At 43.1% G+C, this 14,555-nt stretch overlaps 1 long non-coding RNA gene across 1 annotated transcript; it reads left to right on the plus strand.

Annotated features, from left to right (window-relative positions):
- The first annotated feature begins 279 nt into the window (after positions 1–279).
- Positions 280–4,596, plus strand: LOC120411761. The gene is made up of 4 exons (XR_005604276.1): positions 280–430; positions 1,271–1,497; positions 2,894–3,027; positions 4,464–4,596. It is a non-coding gene; the product is annotated as an uncharacterized LOC120411761 (long non-coding RNA).
- Positions 4,597–14,555: the final 9,959 nt, after the last annotated feature.

A 14,555-nucleotide genomic window follows, 5' to 3' on the forward strand; every position in this document is an offset into this window, starting at 1 on the left:
GCGTAGATCAGAACTGTGTTTGTCTGTTCTCTAAAGGAAAAAATATTAAAGAAGGGCAGTGCCAGAAACTCAGCACTCATACAACACTTTGCTAACAACTTGGTGCCAATAAGTGGCCAGTGGGACTGGTGACACACTTCCTTTCTGAGTACTGACAATAAAGAATTTGAATAGTACATTGCATAACCTGAAGATTTGCATTCCAAAAAATAGAGCAATAGTTGAAACGATCTACAAACTGAAATCCAAACACTCAGAGGACATGAAATCAGCTATTCTCAGAGGCCACTACAGTTTGAAAAAATTGCCAGTCTTGCTGTCCTGCTCACTTCCCAAAATGTGACAAGCAAAGACAACCTTGTACGGAGCTCCACCATCACATTCTCAATTGGCTAAGCACTGGTACAGCTCCAGAAGTGAACACAGGCAGGTATGTTCTGTGCATCTTTATATATAGACATATCTCAACATATAGATTTATAATTTGATGTGATAAAATCCCCTCGTGGGAAATAACTACAGAGAAGCTTTCAGATTCTACTCTTAACTATCCATAATACGCATAGGAATCCATCTGTGAATGCTAAATTCATTTACACATGCAAATTGCATAAATGGTTGAGCAGTTACCAGATTTGTGTGCTCAGGTGGGGGATGATTTTAACATTTACCTCAAATTGTGTGGATGCAGTGTAGGCGTTCTTCTGAGTTTGTGACTAATATCCCCCACGGGAGACCTACGAAAGGGGGAACATAATCTGTCAAGAACACACTTAATTTGATTAGTTTGAGCTTAAACATTTGAGCAGCCTTTGAACCTGAGCCAAGATGGTTCCAGGAACCTTCTTTAAGACAAGCACCTCTGACTACAGGTTCAGGATTGCTGTCTCTTCCTTATTAAAGGAACATATTGTACATAAAAAGATATTATGCTGGATCTGAAAAATATTTTACAGGTATGCATTAAGTCTGTATTTAGGTACTTAAATACAACATGCACTACTTTCAGACAGTCCTGTGTATTTAGGGCATGACCCTGACTCAGGAGGTTACATATGACAATGTGTTTTTTGGTTCCATTGCATTTTGTGTTTCTGCTCACCATTGTCTTATCTAATTGTTCCTCTTGCTTTACACATCCACTGACTTCCTGCTTCTTCTAAGAGAGTGTAGACAGTCTATATGCAAAGAAGTACTAGTCAGTTTGTTGGGTTTGGGGTTTTTTTTTAAAGCTGTTTCTCCCCATATGTTCCTTCTCTGTGTTTTGAAGTTGTTTCTCCCCATATGCTGGACCTTGAGAGAGGAACGTACCTTCGGAAGTAACCAGCGCCCTTCAAATCCTTATCTAAAGGAATCCCACAGGAAACCTTGGAGCTCTTACAAAAATTTGGACTGTCTGTTATTTATCAGATTTACAAGGACACTAGTCTTTGACTATCAAGCCATCCTGAAGCCACTAACTGTTCTCGTCCCTTCTCCTTGCTTTTAACAGTAGAGGTAAACATTGACTTAAGTTTGCTTTGTGCCATCAATCCATAATAAAAAGGTTAACTATAAATGCTGACAAGAGCTTAGCTCAGTATTAGTCCAGAAGCCCTGACATCAGCGCCTGGTTATGTCAAGTTACAGGCTCTCTAGCAACTGACAACAAACATTTGGACCCAGCCTTTACCGGGTGGGGAAACTGCAAGAGCATCTTTCTCACAGTAACCAGTGGTCTGCCATCATTTCCCTGGTTTGTTAGTCAGAGACTTTAATGGGTGCACGTCTCTCAACATCTTCTTAGTTACAAAGTTCCCAGTATTAATTTTCCCTCATGTGAAAAGGCCCATATATTTCCTCTATGGCTGGTTCTTGTGACAAGCCAGAAACTGAAGTAACCTCACTTGAGTAACAACACAGAGACTTATTATAAAACTATCTTTTTAAGCATATTTCAATTGTGTCATTGCAATTATATGCACATAAAGCACTGCACAAACATCCAATGCTTGGGAAAGTTAAAAGGGATGGGTTGACAGATACAGTGTATTTTAATGTCTGAGAAGCAACTGGGTTTAGGAACTGTTCCGGGAGTACAATAATACAGTTTGGGCTTCTCTGAGGGTAGACATTATTATCCCTCCCTGAGGAAACCTAGGAAGCAGTCAAAAAGGAAGTAAATAAAAAATGTCAAAAATAACCTTGTGTAGAATCGTGACAGTGTATGACTTAACATCCTTTTGGTCAGGTAAATTAGTGAGAGTGATGGTGACAGAGAATATTGTCCAGCAGGAATAGGAGGCAAAACTTTCATTCCAATCTTGATTGATTCCCTGGCCCTTTTCTTGCTTCCCTTTCCCTGCCTCATTTTGTTTACTCTTTGTTTTTTGTTGTTTTTAAATTTTGTGAACCAGGGTAAATCATACAACCATATCACAGCTGCCTGTGAAAACACATTCCCACAACGGAGCTGTAGCTAGTGCTAAACAATACTTATGAATGAATTGGAGACCATTACGTAAAAGAAATAAAAACACCATATTCTATTATTACATTAATTCAAAGAGCTTCTGATAGTGTATTTTTGGGCCAAATCCTGCTCTGCAACTCAGAACAGGGCAAAAGCCTTTTCAGTCCATGATTATTCTGTACTACTTCCAACTTCCTGAAATATATTCTGTCCACAGCTGAAGAGTTCCTGATGAATCCAGCAGTTTGAATCTAAGAGTGCTTGAGTTTATGATGTGGATATCTGCACAAATGTGCAGACCTACAAGGTTAAAGTTCAGGTTTTTTTAAGCAGTATATCTTCACACGTACTTGTCCTCAGCTTTCTTAAGCATATTATTTAAAGCATTTTAAAAAATACAGCCACTGCACTCAGAACTAATTTTTCTACATTTTCACCTAGAGTGATATCTTGTGCACACTATTTTTAAATAAACAATCCACAACAACAGAGGATAAGTGAGTTGACAACAGAGGTGGATCTGCTCCAAAACTCCAGTTCTGAACGTATCTGAACTTCAGCAAGTTCAAAGAGAAGTAAGTGCAATGAAACTCAGCCATTTTTAAAATGGTTTTTTTTTCCTGACTCCATGGGTTCCATTTATTTTCTGTGATACTGATGAGTTCTCACCTGGGGCATTTGCATTTACTTCTCTGAAAGACAATTTTAAATTGAAGTAGGAGCTGGGAGGAGCATCCTGCTAGCACAGAAAAGAGACTTGGTGGTTTAGAGACAGAGCAGGTGATTCCTCTTTTCCTTGCTGGTTGAAGGGGCACTGTTCATGTCACTACTTCTCCTTCCTTCAGCTGGCACCATGAGACTTCCTCTCCTCTTCCACACTTCTGCAATTGCTGACACCCTTCTAACAGTACAGAGAGCCACAGTTTCTGTGCTTGAACAGAAGTGCTTTTCAGAACTTTGGCTGCAAAACACAGGAACCCAAAGAACTTGTGTATTCTCTGACCTTCTTGCTTTTTTTTTTTTTTTTTTTTTTTTTTTTGTTCCTTAACATATGCAAAGCCCTTGACAATTTCAATGTTTTTCTAGGGGAAAGGACACATGTGCCTTATGAGGAAGACACAAGGAGCATAGTAACCTCTATGTAACAGATTCTCTTAACAGAACCTCTCTAGCCAAGCATGCACAAACTAATCTTTCAGCCATAAGATACAAGACACAGCATTTTTAGGCCTTGGGCTGATCTGGTACAGCTGACAGGTTACAGCCATTTGGCAAGCCAAATAACATCCAAGAAATGCATAGTTCACTGGATGAAATTTCTCTATTTCTAAAAGGAAAAGTCAGCCTTGGGAAGTATTTCTGCAGTTACGAAGGCAGTGGCATGATCCTTTGGTGATGCCAATAGAAGTCCTGCTGAGCCTGAGGCAGTTTGAGTGGTATTCCCTCTGCTGCCACTCCTCCACTGCCAGTAGCATCTTCCTGTGCCCATTCTTGCAGTAGCACCATCCTCCTGCGCCCATCCCTGCAGCAGCACCATCCTCCTGCACCCATCCCTGCAGCAGCACCATCCTCCTGTGCCCATCCCTGCAGCAGCACCATCCTCCTGCACCCATCCCTGCAGCAGCACCATCCTCCTGTGCCCATCCTTGCAGTAGCATCCCCCAAGGTAGGAGCTGCTGCCAGCACTGCGGCTGCGGAGAGGAAGCACTCCAGCCTGGGGCTGGAGCAGGTGGAGGAGAACCTGCAGGGGCCAGCATTCAGAGCAACCTTGTTAAGCAGCACGCACCTGCCAGCAGTGGCATGCCCTGTGCATCTCCTCCATGCATGATCCAACATGCCCCGTGTCAGACCAGGATTAGGAGCTGAGATGTGGGCATGCATTCTCAAGCGATGATTCCCTCTGACCTCCTCCCCTCTCACGTGATGCAATCACTTGAGAGTCTTTCTGTCCCAGGCTTCTGACAGTTCAGAGGTCTGCAAAGGGGTGAGCCAGACTTGTTTTATATTGCAGATGAAATACACCTGGGACAATGGTTAAAAGGAGACCTGTCTGTCTGCAAGAGTTGGAGGATTTTAGCAGTATGGAGGGCTTGTATCCATCTCCTACATAAATGGAATTTCTGAAAGAATAAATGGGCTGTCTGTTTTCCAGTCAGAGGCTTGCTGCTTTTTACTTGTCATCTTATTCCAAGACGCTATTTTTTCAGAAGTGTATTTGGTCCAACAAGTGCACTTGGGAGCCTTCACCCATGTCCTCACAGCCACTGTGCTCAGCTGAGCCCATTCACAGCAGAGCAGTGCCCTGTGCCAGGCACCACGTATGACACAACACTCTATTAGCTATCACTCCATGAAGCAGACACTCAAGAAGGAACATTTCTTAATAGAAACTGCACTGTCCAAGCATGAAGAATGTATGGAGATGGACCACTCAAACAGGACAGAGTGGTGGTGTAAAACCTTTCCCTTTCCCCCACATTAGTTGCAACCTTTATTCTTTGTCTTTATAGTTCAGTAGGTAGAAGGGCTTTGGTAGTCCTTTCCAGAATGAGAAGAAGAAGAAAATACCCTCACTCCTCCCAAATAATCTTTTGTTGTCTTTAATCAAAATTTGCCTATGTGCAGAAGTGTAACGAGTTATTTTCCACTTATAGCCAACCTGAGCATTAACTAGAACACAGGTGTTGTAGAAACCATGTCTTGGCCCTGTAAAAGGGCTGAAATTCCCTCAGTATTGTGCTGTGCGCAGTCCTTCAGGGAGAAAGTCAATACGAGGAATAAAGAATGTACAGTATTACTATTGCTATCCTATATATGTATCTGATTCCACTGTCTTCCCTGTTGGCCCGACAAGTGTTGATATTACAGCAGAGGCAGCTTATCCAGCTAGAAAACAAGCTGGCTGCAAGACTAGCCATAGAGAAGATACTGTGAGAACAACCAGGATATGAGAAACTGCCAGAGCTCAGTGGGAATAAGTTATATGCCTAAAACTGCCCCCAGAAGAACAATAAATCTTTCAAGTTTGGAGGACTTTCTATTATAGAGGACTTCATAACTCAGCTTCGTGAATGTGACTATTTCGGCTGAGGGCTTTGCACGTCGCAGGTGGCCTGTGTTGGTTTCAGTGGTTTTTTACAGGTGCTTAAAAGAGGATTTGTGAGTTCTGATATATTGCCTCCCATATGTGAGACAATATTTAGTGTTACAGAAAGATGTGACTTCTTGTGCCATGCATTCCAGTTCATGTGTAATGTCCCACAGTCAGTTTTACTACCTTACCAACACAGAATTTACATAATTTTAAGAAATAAAAATGTGCTAGGAAGCAGGGAAAGTTCTACTGACTTTCTAACTCTATGCCTATGTAATATCTGCCTTTCTGTGGAGCTGAGTTTAAAAGTTGGATCAGGTGTGCTGGAATCTTTCTCCTACCAAGTCTGTTTAAAACCAAGCATAAATGGTGTAAAGAGACTTGCCAAAAAAGGCAGAGAACTGGATAGGCAGCTTTGAAATTAGCACAGGAGAATATCAGAGTCAGTCTTTCCATTGTTATTTGAATGCCCTCATTACTACATGGTACAGTGTATTCTTTGGAAAAGGAGTGCATATGGGGGAACAGATTGGACAGTGTTACAGTCTGAAGTTATTTGCTATTCACTCTGCAAGGTACAACTGAAAACATAATTCACTGCAGGGACTAACCAAAAGGTGCATATTGCTTGTGTGTGCATTGGCAAGCTGTCAAGGTGCTGCTGTGAGCTAGCTCTTCCTTACCCCTGCCCCCTGGTCCTGAAGTGGGTACTCAACCATCCTGAAAAGCCTGTGCTGCACAAGTCACAAATGAAAAGACCACGATGTTATTTGGTCTGCTTCCTTAGTAGTGCTAGATCCCATCTTTTATATTATTCAAGGCCTTTTTGCTTTTCCTTTCTTTCTCTCTCTGCACCACTGTTTGAAGATATTCAGTCCTTCTATCCACATAGGACCGAATTCAAGCTTTATGTCTAAACCACAATCAATGTAAATAATATTAGATTTCTAATATGGAAAACTGCCAGACTCAGAGGAATTCTCCACAGAGTGGAGACCATAAGGAAAGCTTCAGATTTGAATTGGATCTTAAAACTTGGGATCTCTGTTCAAAAACAGATGAGTTTGCATCAAGGTGAATGGAGAAAAGACATTTTAGTTTAGTCACCCCAGATAGGAAAGCCAACTTTTTTCTGGAAAATAAAAATGATAGCTGGAGTATCTGTTCATTGTGTGGCCCTGTTGCCCACAACATGGCCAGCAAAGGCCCCCCCCCATGGCAGCCAGCCTGCACAACTCTTCCTGTAGGGCTCCATCCCACCCTTTTGTCCAGTGCCCAGCTTATGGCAGTAGCAGTCTCCCCACTGTGTCTTGCCAGTGAGGAACCACAGCAGCTTTTCCCACTGTTCTGTACTAATGACAGATATCAAAATCCCCTCTCTGCTTTACCTACGAACCCCAGTAATGTCCTTACCAAACTGCTCTGTCAGATTTCCACACATTATCATGATAATAGATATTCCAATTGTAATATTCCCACGTTTTCCAAGCAGCATGCCCTACAAGCAGTCCAGGTATAAAGAGAGGCAAAGGAATTTAATCTCTCTAAATGTCATACAAGGCATCTGTAGACTCTGATAGAGAGCTGCAAAATAACTCACTTCCCACTGCTGAGAATAGATATTTGTTAGTCAAGATATAATTGTGCAACTAGAGCTTTTCCCAGCACTAGCAGGAAATTTGGGAGGCATGTCTTCAGTTGATACATGCAGGTTTAATGATCTTGTCCAAAGTGCTTGTAAAAGACTAGTGTTGAGACAAGCCCAGAACTAAACAAGGTCTTCTTTATTGAGCAAGGCTGCTGTATTTGCACTAGACAGTACAGCAGAAGAAAGACTTCTCCAACAGCTCATTTATTTATCTGGCTTAGGCATTACTTATTTGTCATGTTTTAATAGCTCTGTGTCGATTATCAGTTCCTTTACTCAAAATGGAAGTTGCATTGTCATCTGTTTATAATAGACACACACTGAAATAACATACAACACAGTTAATGTCAACTGGCAGGTTCTGGACACTTCTGGCTAGTGAAAGTAGCGCAGTTTCTTCAACCTGGCTATGGAAAATTATTATTTTGGTAGGGCAGAGGCAGATGTCGTGTAATCTGTTGTATACCTAGTACAATAATTTCAGCAAGGTAGCCCAAGCTTGTGACACAGCGGCAGTAATGCAAGACTGTAAGCTCCAGACTACTTTTAGATTTATCTTGGAAGAGGAGGAGTGAGGGGGTGGGGGAGCGTAGTTTCTGCAGGACACATTTCTGCACTCAGATATGGGCTGCGGTAATCAAATCTCTCTTACGAAAATTAAGGGCTTCAGCCTTCTTGGTACACTGCCAGGGCAACCTCTACTTGGACAAAATGCTGCTGCTCCTCCTTCCCCTGTGAAAATTTCATGACAAAAGAAGATGATGCAAATTGCTTTATAGGATCACAGACACACCTTTATTAACTCTGATTGTCACTGAATTGCAAAAGCTTGGGGGTGAGAGTAGGGAGTAGTGAAGCAAGGGTAGAATATGAAGCAGACCTAAGAGCCAGGCTCCCCAGCCGGAGAATCTTTATTGTTACAAGTATCCACAGTCAGTGAGAGTTCATGGCTGCTGAGCTGAATGAGCTTTTGCAGATTGGTTCCATTATTTGCATACACTTCCTTGTTCCAAAGAAATCTTGCAAAAAACACATGCAGGGAAAGCACTGAATTTTCTGTCTTGACTGAAGCAATGCCATCTGCAGAGTTCGCCCATCTGCTTATTGACTTTATCTTATAAAATAAATGAAATAGCCCATTTAGTTTTTATTTCCTCCTCCTCCTCCCTTTTTCGCCTCTCTTTGGCAAAAGAAATAACTAATATTCAAAGGAAATGAATTGTGAAACCTCTAACAGGCTGCTAACCATTAGTTTCTATAACCCATGCTGGCAATGCAGTATTCCCTGGGGATGTTCAGCCTCAGATGGTCCTCTTGAATGAACCAAGAAGCTTGGGATGTTCACCTCTGTTTGGATGCCCTTAGAGAGACCCACATATTCTTCTCTCTCTCTCTCTCAGCTGCTTCAGAGATTTTTGCAGATGTACAGGTACAGTTAGGAATTGTCTATTCTTATGCTCTCTGCCTTCCCTCAACTCTGCTTCCTGACAGACCTCCCCCACACCTCATTGTTGGCACCGTTGTGAGTCTGACCTGAGTTACCAGGACTTCCCCAGAGCTCCCAAAGGAGAGCAGCAACATGGGCAGTTTGAGTTTGTTTCCATTCACTCACTGCTTCTTCACTTTCCCTGGACTTTGTTCCAGTTGTGAGACAGAATGATGAACAGAGCACTGCTGAGGTGCTACACAACAGGAGGAAAATATCCAGCATCTGACTTGCTTTTCCACCTCAGTCATGGGTTATCCTGCAATTGACTGTGACCATGCACACACACATCCCTACAAAGTCACCGAGAGCCAAGAGCATGGTGCTCACCATGAGACCTGGAAGTTAGAACCTGCAGGCAGCTTCTATGCTTAGAGCAATGACAACAGTCCTGCTGTTGACTGAAACACTAGACCAGGTGGATTTTTTTCTGATGCTCTAACCCAGTCACTTTTGTGCCAAGTTAACTCCCAACAGTCATATCTGCAAGTCACCTGGATTTGCTTGCTGAGTTTTGGCATGTGGGAGGAACCACTGGAAGGCAGTAACACTGACATCTAAGTTCCTCCAAACTCTCTTATAACACCTCTCCTGGTGATGGTCTAGGAGGGTTCAAGGCATAAGTTAAAAGCCACTAACAGCTTTGCAGGCCCTTCACTTGCAGGACAGCTGTGGGTGTTAGTGCTCAGCCTTTGCTGCTGGTATTTCCCAATACCACACGTGACGTGGAGGGATCACAAAGAACCAGGTGCCAGGCTAAGGGGCTGTGGAGGTTGACTATGCCAGGAACTCTTGTCTTCTTTCAAAACTCCTTTAAACACATAAGAGAGAGGCACATGCATAGAGACCGCATGGGCTATGACCCTTCTTTCATTCCAGGACATCAAGCACAAAAGCAACTAGTGTCCATAGGAAACAAAAATCTTAAAAATCCATACTCCTTTAACTGCATGTAGCCAACTCTCTCACTTACTTACTCCATCTTTTCTTTCCCTAGATAAGGAACCCAATCTAGCCTCACAAGCTGTTGCTGCAGGGTTTGGAACAGGAGAACAGATGATAAAAATATGATCCTTTTCAATGTTTTTTTTGGTGTATAGCTGTCTTCATTTGTTATCTACGAGGCTCTACTCACCCAAGAGGAGGGAAAAAAAACCATCAACCTTCCCTCTGCTTTTCCTCTGCCAAAGTTATGTGCTGACTTTTTCTCTATAAAGGGAAGAGATAGGTGGGAACAGAACAGCTCTTCCGGCATGTTGACTAACAAAACGTGAGTGCTACACACCGTGCATGGAAGGGAGCCCAGTGTGGATTCGGGAGCTGCCCAGTCACATACAAGGCCCTTCATTGCACAACCTGGCACACAGACACACAGCTGTGCAACCCAGCTGGGAGACAGGGGAGGCTAACAGCTCCTTGAATTCTCCCCTGTAATCCAGCACTGTCACGTTCAGGCAGTAACACTGGAGAAGGTATGCACTGCACGCACTGCATGACACCAGATTGATAAAAGTTAAATTAAACTGGTTTGGGAAACAAGTTTCAGGGTGATGTGCAAACATTCATCCATATTACTGTACACAAATAAAATTTAATTCCTTCTTAATGACACAAAAATAAGACTTGAAAGTGATGTTTTACATAACAAAATAACAGATTGTTGCATATTCACTGACTCTGTTACCATGGTGCTCAGCTATCCTTGAACATATTATCTAGAAGAGTAATGTCCTCCGGGTATCATGGTGGTAAAAGCCAGTCCAGGACTGACATTGTATGAGCTGGTCTTTTTTTGTAGAGCTGTATTCTGAAATGCTTAGATCACTGACATGAATGTCAGCATGAAGGACTGCCATAAAGCTTTTGGCACTACCAGTGAGGTCATGGTGGAACAGAAAGAGAAGGCCAGAGTTTTTCTTTTTAAAATATTTTGAAGGAAGATGTGTTTCATCATCCAGTGACTGCCATGGATGGCTGAGGAACAAGTCAAGGAAATAGATGCAGAAAAACTGTTGAAATACCTAGGCTTCTTCCTGATGAAGATATTTCTCTCGAGCACTGCAGGTACCTCAGTGAAAAACAGATGATCCAAATGCATATTTTTCCTTGAACATATTACAGCCATTCCACACAGGTATTGTACTCATCACCAGTTATTCATTAAGCAGCATGACTAACATCTGTCATGTGGTGTTTGTTCACTCATTATCTGTCCATGGGTGAAGAAGTCTGTTGCAGTGGTATGCAGGTTGTTTTGGTAAAGGTTTTTATTATTTTTATTATGATTTACTATGTGTTACTTTACATTCAGGGCATAAAATGTGCTTTGTGTAAATACATAAGCCAAAAGGTATGAACAATCCCATGGAGAATTTTTGAACTTTCCACAAATGCCTCATATAAAATTCTGCATCATCTGCAGACCATTCTTACCCTCTCTGTGTGCACTGGACTGCATCAAAGAAGCCAAACTGCTCATGATAGTCACGACAGCGCACCCCTCAACTTAGTCAAACCATACGTGGCTAGATGCAAAGCACTTGAAGATAACGTTGGAGGTGTCTAAATTTCAAGTTAAAAAAAATGAAACATGCAGAGCTGACAGGCATTGACAACAGTCATCAACCAGCCCAAAACAGACTTCTAAGTGAAAAATGGCAGAGGCTTGAAGAGAGGCTCATAGCTCATACTCAGTATAACATGCCGTCTTTGCCACTACATGACAGGTTTCTTTAGCCCAAATAACGTCTTTTACTTGCTCCATCTAAAACATTTTCTGACATTTATTCATTCATTTTAGGCTGCTCTAGGAAACATCTGTACAGCAAATGTGTCTTAGACATACAGTTTGGATGAAAGAGATTTCCTTTTGGACTGGACAGCCTGAAATAATGTCCTACGCAAATAATACAAATGATTGATACTTGTGGTATTGCTCACCACAGTGCTTTCTGCTGTTTCTCCCTTGATTTTTAATGAGATTTAAAAGCCTGTGAGTGAATAACTCCAGCCTTTTCATTAACTTAGCTAGCATGAAAAGCTGTGGGGCCTATGTGGCAGGTGCTGTGGGTTGACAATAGGGGTACTGTTTAATCCAAGGGAAACAAAGAGGAGAAAAGGCCCATGAATAAAAGGATATGGGATCTTTTCTGAGGTCAGGAGAAGCATTTTAGATCAGGAGGCGCAAAGAGAGGCCAGCTACACAAAACATTCCTTCTTGCTGCACTCACTTGGCCAGCAGCATGAAAGTATACCTTGCAATTTGTTCTGCAAAAGACAATGGAATCAAAGTGAAATATCTAAGTGCTCGAAGTTTGTTGATACTCAGTGGATCACCTCTTCTTGTAGGAGTAGCTGGTTATGGTTCCTTGGGGAATAAACTATTCTTCTGGATGTTGCTCCTTACCAGGCTCACCTCTTTTAAACTCAGAGAAACACAAGGAGACAGTCTAACAAGTGCAATAGCATTTCAACACAGGGAAAAATGGTATGTGATACACAGGTTTGTTTGTTTTTAAACACCGACTGACTCAGTTACTGAGAGTACTAATTATGCAATCTGTGACTGGGAGTTTAGAGTGGAAAGCAGAAATGTTGAATCAAAATCACAAACTTTCTGTAAAATGCCTGGAAGTGTTTTTGCTCCTCTGTGCTCTGTAACTGCAGTGGGTTCAGGGTCATTCGTGTCATTCCTCATGCCTTTAAGATACTGTTTCAATGTATAAATGGGCCTTTAGAGACTTAAAGACAGATGGAGCAGAGTACAGTTTCAAAATTTAATCAAATACCTTCCAGTTACAAAGCACAGATGTTCAGGGTCAGGAACACACAAGTGCAGCATTGCTGTAACGTGTCAGGCTACTGGTGCTGCTGTCAGAATAACCTAACCACTTGCAGGTGACTCAGAAGAAGGTGCAAGAGCACCGAAAAGAAAATTGTATCATGATGTGCCTACTGAAAGTTCTTTAACACTTTCAGTCATTTGCCATAAGTATTTATATACCTTACAATTTTTAGCTTTACTTTTAAATCAGTGAGTGAGACAGTGACAGATGCTCAAATTAATTTATGTGGCCAATGGCTTTTCAAGTTTTGCAAAGGTCTTGGGCCAAGTGATAACACCTGGGAATAATTTTCATGTGGTAATTGTGCATCATGAAATTCTTCTTTTCCTTTTAATTAAAAAAATTACAGCCTTTCAACTTCATGAAGCATCCCCCATTTTTAACTTAATAAAAAAGATTAGTGGAGTTTCTTTATGACACTCATTTAAAAAATGTTTATTATGATGCTTTTTTCCTGCTATTTCCTCTAGCACATATAATTTTTTTAACTACTGCAGTTTGAAAATCCTTTTTCCTTCTTAATGTTTCCTTTAAATATCTGGGAAATCCCATGCAAAAAGTGATCACTTAATGTGCTTGTGGATTTTGTGGTTTCTCCAGTCCTGCTTTTAGGCTGCCAGGAACCTCTTGGAGATGTATTTTTATTGAGCACTATGTACATTAGTAGAAGGACTGCTTAAGGGCCATGTGATTTCCTGGGGGCAATCTCACACAAGCATCCGTTGGGCATGATTCAAAGTTTTACATAGGTATCTCCATACACCTTCTAACCAAGGCATGTTCCTCTGCCTTCCATGTGCTCTCCTTTTTGATTTTTCATCCTGTCTTGCATACTTCTTTCCTTTGTCTTTCCCATTATCCTCCATTCCCCGTCTTCCCATTTCAATTATGTCTGCACAGGCTTATCTTAGCCTTTTAGTTTCTGTACTCCAACTGAGTACCTATGCACCCCAAACCTCTTACTGCTGATGCAGTTGATATGAACGACTGTACTTCCTGAGTGTTTATTTCCTGTTGTGGGGGCTGGAAGAAAACAAGTTACCCCCACAAAAACAATGTTTGTAAGATGAACTGTGTCCGCACCAGAAGCACTGCCAGGGTGCATAACGCATCGCTATATCCTCTCCCTGCCCATTTAAACCCATTTCCAGCCCTATTCGAGCACGGAGCGGCGTGGGCTGGTGCATGGCTGTAAGAGTCTCCTGGAGAAGGCTTCACAAACAGGGGGAGCTTCAAGAGAGCTTCAGCCTGGAAGATGTTTTGAGCATCTCATGGAAAATCACTACCCCGTGTCCCCCTCCCTCCCAAACACACAGACAGCATACACAGCAATATTTACTGAAGGTACCAAAGGCATGAAAGAAAGGGAGATGCATTTTCTGCTCCGAATGATCTGTAATGCCCACGTGTGGACGTCTCAGGGAAGGGGTGAAATCTGCGGACAGACACCTTCTTTTCTCCTCAGAGCCCCTGCTCACCTTCCCCCCACGGTTCCACGCATCCAGGAAAGCTATAGACCTCGTTTCACAGCCTCCCGGCGTCGAAAACGAGGAATTCCGCTGAACCCGCCGGCATGAGGGAAAAAGTAAAATAAAACTGAGCGACATTACCCCTTCTTACCCTGACTCAAGGGAAAACACGGAGGGGAACGTACAGACGGCTGCGGGCGCGGGGACCAGCCGCGCTCAGGGGGAGGAGGCCGGGGCCGAGCCGCCCTCTCGGCCCCACACCAGCTCCTGCCAGGCAGGGCGGGAAGAGCGGAGGTCGCGGCCCCGCTCCCCTTCCCCCAGGCGGCCCCTCGGGGGAGGGCGATGGCGATGGCCGGACCCCACCGCCGCCCTCCCGCCCTGCGGGGACCGCCCGTCCCTGGCCGGGCCGCGGGCTGGGTCCCGCCGCGCCCGGGACGCCCCGCCGGCCTCTCCCCGGCGACAGCACCGCATGCGCGGGCCGGGGGCAGAGGAAGCGGGAGAGCACCAGGTTCAAATCGCTGCTCTGGAGGGAGGGGAAAGAACTGGGGGAAGGAGATCAGC

Source organism: Corvus cornix, chromosome 3, assembly GCF_000738735.6.
Source record: "Corvus cornix cornix isolate S_Up_H32 chromosome 3, ASM73873v5, whole genome shotgun sequence".
In the NCBI taxonomy this organism is placed as follows: Eukaryota; Metazoa; Chordata; class Aves; order Passeriformes; family Corvidae; genus Corvus; species Corvus cornix.